The sequence below is a fragment of the Cyprinus carpio genome, chromosome B4 (assembly GCF_018340385.1).
Source record: "Cyprinus carpio isolate SPL01 chromosome B4, ASM1834038v1, whole genome shotgun sequence".
Taxonomy (NCBI): Eukaryota; Metazoa; Chordata; class Actinopteri; order Cypriniformes; family Cyprinidae; genus Cyprinus; species Cyprinus carpio.
Window position 1 is genome coordinate 24,907,083 of NC_056600.1, and position 10,133 is coordinate 24,917,215.

The 10,133-nt window shown below is 39.4% G+C and overlaps 1 long non-coding RNA gene and 1 pseudogene across 1 annotated transcript; one reads left to right on the top strand and one right to left on the bottom strand.

Annotated features, from left to right (window-relative positions):
- Positions 1 to 1,618: 1,618 nt before the first annotated feature.
- On the top strand, positions 1,619 to 7,815 carry LOC109062624 (annotated as a pseudogene).
- Positions 7,816 to 8,149: 334 nt separating this feature from the next.
- Positions 8,150 to 8,939, bottom strand: LOC122137079. Its single transcript, XR_006154591.1, has 3 exons — positions 8,672 to 8,939; positions 8,452 to 8,518; positions 8,150 to 8,270 (listed from the first exon to the last, which is right to left on the bottom strand). It is a non-coding gene; the product is annotated as an uncharacterized LOC122137079 (long non-coding RNA).
- Between the last annotated feature and the right edge of the window lie 1,194 nt (positions 8,940 to 10,133).

Consider the following 10,133-nt stretch of genomic DNA (forward strand, 5'->3'; position numbering starts at 1 on the left):
GACGCGCTCCGAGAAAAGACCATTAAAATTAGGGCTGTGCAAAAAATCGAATGACGTGATATTTAGCCCCTAAAATGTGATTATTACCAAGGCAACCCTGCCAAAAAAAACTTATATTTTAACCCCGGGATGCAATTTTTATCGGGGAACCTCCTGGAAACGCGATTGGGCTAGTTTTGGATTAGTTTTGAGAAGCAACTGGGCAGGATTTGTTGTGAAAACTTGGCAACCCTGATCTGAATGCACGTGCTGGAGATAAACTACTAATCACAGGAGCTCCTTTACTGAAGAGATGCGCATGAAAATCATATTTGATTTTTTGCACAGCCCTAGTTAAAATCGATTCCCCATTTTCTTTTTCAAAACTTGTGTTGGTTGGTCCGATCGATTGTGCAATCGATTTTCGAACATAAATTGACAGCCCTACTGGTTTAAGCTATATTATCTAAGCCTATCTTTTAAAATGTTTGGTCACTTGATGCTTGGCCCTAACAGAAAGCCATTTTCAAGAAAAAAACCTACCGGCAGTTCAACAGGCACTTCTGATGGAAATCTAGCTTCTCGCCCATACATGAATAATGAATACTTACCGTCTGATGTTATCATTGGTTTTCTCATCAAGCCCATTTGTTTGGGGATGGTAAGCAGCCGTAAAACTCCTCTCAGTAGAGAGCAGCTCACAAAGTGTGCTGTTGATCTAAAATGTAAAAATAAAAAAATTCAGAACGGAGTGGACCAGTAAGATCAATGCAAATGAGCTCCCAAACAGCATATACCTATTAGTGATTTGAATGCATAATAGATCAAATAAAATTGCTAATGCTTAGTATTGTTAAAATCTAGTCGATTACAAAAGATGGTGACCTTGATGCAGTCCAGAGTTTTAACTGCATTCAGGGGTGGTCCCACCCGTTGACATTGGTCACATTCAGATATCTTGAAAAAACAATGCTCAAATTACAAACAGTAAGTTTCACATAGCTATTAATATGTAGATATGGACGTATAAAAATACTCATTTTGGCTTATGGATGAACAGATAAACTACGTACCCATTTGTCAATGTCCACTGTCATGCCAAACCAGTAGAACCGTGAACACATGGCAGCTCGTGTTTTTAAGGTTCCTGTATGTCCTCCAATAGGTGAGGCATGAAATTCTTTAAATAAATTCATAGCCTCCTCCTTTGTCTTTATGACTCTTCTGTGACTGCCAAAGAGTAGTTCTCCATCTTTAAGGAATATTGACATTACCAATAATAAATAATACAAAATATGAACACGTGGTACATTGGTAAATACTGACCGTGAATCCTGAATTTCGAGGAGTATTTCCTTAGGCTTTGCTTCTGCCCTTTATTTAGCTCTGCAGGGTATGAACCCTTTAAAAGGTAATTGAAAATTTCCTCCCACTTATTTTCCATGGTTAAACTACAGTTAGCAGAAAAATAAGCATTAATCATTTGAAAGCAAAACATTAGTCGATGTGTTTAATCTCGGTCAGATGGCGCCAAACGCTAGAACCTCGAGTTAACACCAGATTTAACGTTTTAACATGACAATTTAGCTACCCACTCCCGCTAGTTCCATCCTCCCTTGAACAACTCCGTAATGCCTGCATGTTCACCAAACTGGACCTCAGGAGTGCATACAATCTCATCAGAATTCGGGAAGGAGATGAATGGAAGACAGCGTTCATCACCCCCGCAGGTCATTATGAATATCTGGTAATGCCGTACGGCCTAGTAAATGCTCCTGCTGTATTCCAGAGCTTCATGGATGAAATCCTCCGAAAGTTCCTGAACCGCTTCATTCTTGTATACATTGATGATATCCTCATCTTCTCCAATAACCAAACGGAACATCAACGTCATGTCTCGCAAGTGCTCCAACGGCTCCGCGAATTCTCCCTGTTCCTGAAGGCGGAAAAGTGTGTGTTTCACCAGACTTCCATCAAGTTCTTAGGTTACCACCTCAGTGCGGAAGGAGTCAGAATGGATGACCGTAAGACCCAAGCCATTACCTCCTGGACCACTCTCAAGTCAATCAAAGACTTACAGAGATTCCTGGGTTTTGCAAACTTTTACCGTCGATTTATAAACAAGTACAGCATGATAACAGCCCCGTTAACATCACTCCTGAAAGGGAAACCAAAAACCCTTCACTGGAACCCTAAAGCTGAACATGCTTTCCAAACGCTCAAAACTGCCTTTATCACTGCTCCGCTGCTCCAGCATCCAGATCCTGAGAAAAAAATTCATTGTAGAAGTGGACGCTTCAACGACAGGCGTTGGGGCTATCCTGTCACAGTACCCTGAACATTCATCCAAACCCATGCCGTTTGCCTTCTTTTCCCGAAAGTTATCACCCACGGAAAGAAACTATGACATTGGCAACCGGGAGCTCTCAGCTGTGAAACTCGCCTTGGAAGAATGGAGACACTGGTTGGAAGGGGCCAGACATCCATTTCTCGTTCTTACTGACCATAAGAACCTCCAGTACTTGAAAGAAGCCAAGAGACTTAACCCTCGCCAAGCACGATGAGCTCTGTTTTTTACCCGATTTCATTTCCAGATAGTCTACCGTCCAGGATCAAAGAATACGAGAGCAGATACTCTGTCCCGCCTCCACGCTCCCAAGGAAACTTTAGAAAAGCCTGAGCCCATTTTACCCACCAAGTTATTTGTCAATCCCATCCAATGGGACATCGACGAACAGATCCGTGAGCTATCACAAGACCTACCCGTTCCTCCAGAATGTCCTGCTGACTTCAACACTCTACTGGACTCATTCGACCTCAAGCGAGTGTCTACTACAACTACTCACAAATCAGGTAACCAACTGGACCTTGTCTACACACGCTACTACTGCACAGACAACACTTTAGTTACTCCACTGCACATCTCAGATCACTTCATCACTTTTAACCTCAAACTGACTCCTGACACAACACGCACTCCTCTGTAGGTCACAATTCAGCATAACCTATGCTCACTCTCTCTACCTCTCACCTATCCTCTATGGTTTCATCCTCACTTCCTCCACCTGCTCAGTTTTCAGCACTGGACACTAACAGTGCTACTGACACTCGGTCCTCCACTCTAATATCTTGTTTAGACAACTTTTGTACCCTTTCATCCAGACCAGCCTGCACCAGTGCAAGTTCTCTAAGTCACAACTTCTTGCTACCGGAGTTCCTCAGGGATCAGTGCTTGGACCATTTCTCTTCTCCATCTACATGTCTTCACTAGGATCTGTAATTCAGAAACATGGCTTTTCCTATCACTGCCATCATCTAGCTACTGGAGTGCCTCAGGGCTCGAGACACCCCTCGCTGCAGACTGTAGCGCGGTGACGTCACGTACGTATGTGTTTACCGCACATGCGCAAAGTGACGTAAGGTATGTCTTTAACACGCATGCGTGTGTAATTTGCATTGCGTGATGACGTTAGTTGTTTTCGCGTCTTGCGTGCATTAAAATAGAATACTCTAATAAAATGTTAAAGTATTAAAGAACATTAAGGCACATATCAGCAAACAGCACATATCCATTATTTTAACCATGTTTCATCTGAGGTAAAATTATACGGAATTACAGAGTTTATTCTGTAATATCTGTGTAGTATTTTATTTACAATATATTAACATTATGTTGCACTTTACTTCACTGTGTGTATTGTAATATACACTTTAATGACACCTCATATATGTCTTATTGAGCTACTCAAGAGTAAAACAGATGAAAATCAGTCGTCAGCTCTAGTGGTGCAGATGATAAAATGTGTGTTGTTTACAATTTGATGCAATCGACCCGGGTTCGAGTGTTCCTTTTGACTTAAGTTTTTTTTCTCCTTTTTCAAATTTCAAATCACATCAGAAAAACATGTATTTTCAATAAAAATGAAGGAAATAATCAAAAAGTTGTGAGGGAGGGCTTTATTGTCCCAATAAGGTGGCATCCATATAATAATTTGAGTTAAAATTATAATTTACGCTCAATAAGTTATTATTGCATACTGTTTTATAATGTACTACAATACTGAGGTGCAGATACTTGCCACTATTTGCAATAAGTATAAGTTGCCACCTGGAACTCAGGTTGTATTGTGCAGAAAATGCACTCCAGTTCTCGACACCTAATTTTCCGACACCTAAGAACAAACGATATTAAAGCAATATTAAATCATTTTGAAGAAAGGCAGAAGAGCCATACAAGGAAAAGATTTTAAATGTATTTTTAAATATATTATAGAATGGAGTTAGAAAAAGTGTTATTTGCTTTTTCTGTAAAGTGATTTAATTTATAACCAGCATTAACATCAACTAAATTAATAAAGTTTGTCAAGTCAAAATTTAGGTTGTCTTGGCTCGAGAAAGTATAGCCTGAAAGTTTGAAGTTTTTTCAATGTGAAAATTTTTACAGTTGAGGGCAATTTTTTTTTTTTTTTTTTTGATTAGATTAGATTCAACTTTATTGTCATTGTACATGTAAGGTACAAGGCAACTTAATGCAGTAAGCATCTAGCTAGAAGTGCAGTAAGCAGTAAGAACAGGATGTACATTTGTAACATATTGTAGACACTGTATAATAAATCTACAAACAAGGCAGTATTATGGACATAATTTACAGATTTTAAATACTATCAGCATGATATACAGATAGGTGTGCTATGAACATACTATACAGATGGATTATATAAGTGTATGTACACTATAAGCAGAAAACTATGAACATATGAACATCATTTACACAAGTGCAATGGACAGTAAAAAAGTGCATAGAAAATATTTCAGTGTGCAAATGGATTACTCAGTATTCTGGATGAACATACAGTAGTTCAAGTAATAACAAGTTACTGTTTTTTGCTTGTTTGTAAATCAGATGTAGTGATGAGTGTGTGGTGGTGGTGGGGGGGGGTGTCAGAGGGCAGAATTCAGTAAGGAGACAGCTGTAGGGAAAAAGCTGTTCCTGGATCTGCTGGTCCTTGTCCAGAGGCTCCTGAATCTCCTCCCGGAGGGCAGGAGGTTAAACAGTCTATGGTCAGGGTGAGAGGAGTCCTTAAGAATGCTGTGAGCTCGACGTAGACAGCGTTTCCTCTGGATGTCCTCAATAGCAGAAAGTGGTGTCCCTGTGATGTGTTGGGCGGTTTTCACCACCCTCTGCAGTGCTTTGCGGTCAGCAACTGAGCAGTCCCCATACCAGACTGTGATACAACTGGTCAGGATGCTCTCGATCGCACACCGGTAAAAGTTCACCAGGATGGCTGAAGACAGCTGGTTCTTCTTCAGTGCCCTGAGGAAGAAAGTGAAAGTGAAAGTGAAAGTCATGACATTTGTCAAGTATGGTAACCCATACTCGAAATTGGTGCTCTGCATTTAACCCATCCAAGTGCACACACACAGCAGTGAGAAGTGAACACACCGTGAACACACACCCGGAGCAGTGGGCAGCTATATCCAGCGCCCGGGGAGCAACTGGGGTTTCAGTGCCTTGCTCAAGGGCACTTCAGCCATGGGTATTGAGGGTGGAAGAGAGCACTGTTCATTCACTCCCTCCCACCTCCAACTCCTGCCAGCACCGAGACTCGAACCTGCAACCTTCTGGTTACAAGTCCAAATCTCTAACCGTTAGGCCACAGCTGCCCCCATAAAAAGAGGCGCTGGTGAGCCTGTGAGCCTCTGATACAGTCTATCAGAGAAAAACAAAAACAGATAGTTGAGAGGAGACAGACAGAGAGATGAAAAGAGACAGACACTCAAATACTTTGTACAGTACTCACTACATGGTAAGGAGTTAAAGAACTATCTAGCCACATGAAGTGGGTCTCTTCTCTGAATTTCTTCTCACCGACAGTGTCATTGGTAAACAATAGTTAATGTATTAATTAACATGAACTAACAATGAACAATACATTTGTTACAGTATCTATTAATCTTTGATAATGTTAGTTAATGAAAAAGATTACAAATATGTTAAAAAAAATTGTTTTTGTTTGTTTTTTTGAAATGATTGCAACCATCAGTGGCATTACTTACATTAATAAAGTCTTTCTGCTCTATTTTAAGACATCTTTAAAGGCTCATTTTAGGCAAAATAAGACTTTTAAAGACCCTTTAAAGAGCAGCAGAATCCCTGTCACTTCGAATAATATATCATGAGACATGTCATAAATGTTGAAATCGCACACATTTGCAATGACACGCTCTATGATTATGACCAAAGCATCCTTACTAATTAAAAGCCATTAACACAAACTCACATTTAAAAAAAAAACAAAAGTAATTAAATGTTTTTTGACTTTACTGCCACCGAATCTCAAATGCACCATACCTTACGAACATCCGGAAGTGAATGAAAACTGGATATGCGCATTAATGCCAGTCAGTAGGGCGCGCGCGCGTATATACGGTAAATACACATACGTGACGTACATACGTGACGTCACCGCGCTACAGTCTGCAGCGAGGAGTACTTGCAGGGCTCAGTGCTGGGACCACTTCTCTTCTCCATCTACATGTCATCACTAGGATCTGTAATTCAGAAACATGTTTTTTTCTATCACTGCTATGCTGATGACACACATCTCTACCTCTCATTCCAGCCTTATGATCCGACAGTAGCTGCTTACATCTCAGCCTGACAGACAGACATTTCTTGCTGGATGAAGGACCATCACCTACAACTAAACCTTGCAAAGACAGAGCTGCTTGTGGTCTCAGCCAACCCAACACTTTAGGACAACTTCTTCATTCAGCTGGGTCCATCAACCATAACTCCTTCCAGGACAGCCAGGAATCTTGGAGCTGTGATTAATGATCAGTTAAGCTTCACAGACCATATGTGACCCTGGATCACGAAACCAGTCACATGTCGCACGGGTATATTTGTGGCAATGGCCAACAATACATTGTATCGGTCAAAATTATTGATTTTTCTTTTATGCCAAAAATCATTAGGATATTAAATAAAGATCATGTTCCATGAAGATATTTTTTAAAATTTCCTATCGTTAATATATAAAACATTTATTTTTGTGAGTGAATGCAACACAATCGTGAACATAAATGGACAACTTTAAAGGCGATTTTCTCAATAGTTTGATTTTTTTGCACCCTCACATTCCTATCATATGTCCTATCCTAACAAACCATACATCAGTGGAAAGCTTATTTATTCAGCTTTCGGGTGATGTATAAATCTTAATTTAAAAAAATTTAGCCATGTGACTGGTTTTGTGGTCCAGGGTCACATATTACTACAATGGCCGGCCCTGCAGATTTGCATTATACAACATCAGGAAGATAAGACTCTTCCTATCAGAGCAACAAAACACAACTCCTTGCTCCAAGCTCTTGTTCTCTCCAGACTGGACTATTTTAATATTCTCTTAGCAGGTCTTCCGACATGTTCTATCAAGCCTTTGCAACTGATCCAGAATACAGCAGTGAGGGTGGTCTTCAACGAGCCGAAGAAAGCCCACGTCACACCTCTCTTCATGAGTTTGCCCTGGCGGCCAATGGCCGCTTGCATCAAATTCAAGGCACTGATGTTTGCCTGGAAAACAACCACTGGGTCTGCACCAATATACCTAAACTTGATAGTTCAGATCTACGCACCCTCTAGAAGCTTGCATTCTCCAAGGTGAACGACGCCTCGTGGTGCCATACCAAAGAGGAACAAAATCACTCTCACAGACCTTTTCCTGGACTGTTCCCAGCTGGAGGAATGACCTGCCTATCTCAATTCGTGCAGCTGAGTCTTAAGGCATTTTCAAAAAATGTCTAAAGACACATCTTGACACACCTGACCAATAAATAGTAGCACTTGCCTTTTCTATTCTATTATATTCTATTCTATTTGTCTTTCTGATAAAAAAACAACAACCTTGTGAAATGTTCTGTGCTAGACTAACTGAGACTTGTTTCAGCAATTGTATACTGTTGCCCTTTTTGCTGGTATGATTGCTTCTATTATTCTCCTCAGTTATAAGTCGCTTTGGATAAAAGTGTTTGCTAAATTATTAAATGTAAATGTAAATTAATATTTTCTCTGTATATTTGATCCAATAAATGTAGGCTTGCTGAGCATAGGAGACTTCTTTTAAAAAACATTTAAAAAAGTAATGTCTCCAAATCTTTGACCAGTACTGTACATTACATGTACCGCTGTTTTGGAGAAGAGTCACAGCTATTGCTTTCCTCAGTTCTTCCACTCCTTCTGGTGTGTTAAGGAAAATAATTGGCTCCTCTCTAAATACAAATTCAGCAAACTAAAAAGGGAAAATAACAAAAAAAGAAATTTTGTAAAGTAAAGCAAAATAAAACATGAATTTGACATTAACAGACCATGTACACCATAATTAGCTACTTTAATTGTGTTTCCCGAGATCATATTTTAGGCCATTGACAGTTTGGGACAATGCCATAAATTATATATTAAATATCACTTACTTTCAAAGCAAAGACACCGCAGGATGTGCCATCTTGTTTTGGGTGAGGCAGCGTATCACAGGACCACCTTGAAAAATTGCTTTTGTCACATAAAAAAGCCCTTAACAAATGAAAATCATCAATATTGTGATACTGGAATAACTCATTTTACTGTAGAAATACTGTAGAGATTAGTTATGCACATCAGAAGCACATTTTTGTGATTTCAAATTTCAAATACCTTGTTATATCCTGGCATCGTTTCTGTTTTGCAGAACTTTTTCCCAGAGGATCAAGGAACAAAGCCCTCCTTTGAGATGGCAGCATAACCTTTAAAGATTTTAAACAGTGTTGGCCAGACATCTCAAACAGATTCTTTCAAGAATTCCACAAATGTTACAATACACCCTAACTGTTATAACAGCTCCAAGTTCATTATAAATATTCCTGTAATATTTCCCCAACACATGCAAAGTGAATTTTTTCATTTGTTTAACACAAGTGTTCAGTGGTGGTGGTCATTCACAATGCCAATGAGGTACTTGTACATTGTTGGATCAACCTGAAATTCAAAACAGAGGACTGAAATATGTTCTGTATTTGATGTTTCATAATTGGTACATAAATAAACCTTAGTAAACCAACCTTTAATTTTGATTTGTTTCCACTGCAAATGTTTGTCATTTCGAATGAGTCAATTTGGAATGCTTGCTCTTTTGACTGTGAATTGAAACGCCTCACAAGAAGATGCATGTATGCATTAATAACCTTAAACAAGGAAGCAAAACAATGAGGGATTAGCAGTGGAAGTTAAAATTTGATATCTTCAATTTCAATCAAAGAACATTTTAAAAGATTTAAAAATCTTACCTCACTTTAAAGCTCATTATTTGAGGGTTTTATTAATGTCTTTAAAAAAATATTTTATACTGTCCAATTCTGGAGAACAACACATAGACATCTTTTCCAGCCCATGCCTCTTGAACAACAGTGTTGGTAGATGTCATTAGAAAATGTTAAATGTGAGAAAATATGAATTTGATTAAGTTTATACCTTTACTTTGTTCTGATGCTGACTTACTGCTGATGAGTTGGTGCTGTAATGCTGTTGCTGGGGTGGTAGGTGATGATGACACAGATATAGCGGGGGAGACAGGTGATTGAGCCACTTTGGAGATGATAGGTGAGGATGGCTCAGATCCAGATGCAGAGATTTCAATTTCAATTTCAATTTTATTTGTATAGCGCATTTACAACAGCCTCCAGGCTGACCAAAGTGCTTTACAGAAGAGCAAGAATATTACACATACATGAAAAATAGACCAGACAAAAATTTAAAACCACCCATTTCAAAATTTAGCATATCACAGTAGACAGTACACTGAGGAAAATAAAGTTTTTAGCAAGGACTTAAAAAAATAGACAAAGAAGGGGCCAGTCTGATCTCTAAAGGCAGGGTATTCCAGAGTCGTGGCCCAGCCACCGCAAATGCACGCTCCCCTCTACGCTTTAGCCTAACGCGAGGGACCACCAACAGAGCCTGGTCACAGGATCGTAGGCTTCTAGATGGAGTATACGGATGAAGAAGTTCAGATAAATAGACAGGAGCTTTGTTATGAAGGGATTTATAAATGAAGAGGAGAATTTTAAAGTCTATTCTCTGAGAAATAGGCAACCAGTGAAGGGATCTAAGAATTGGAGTG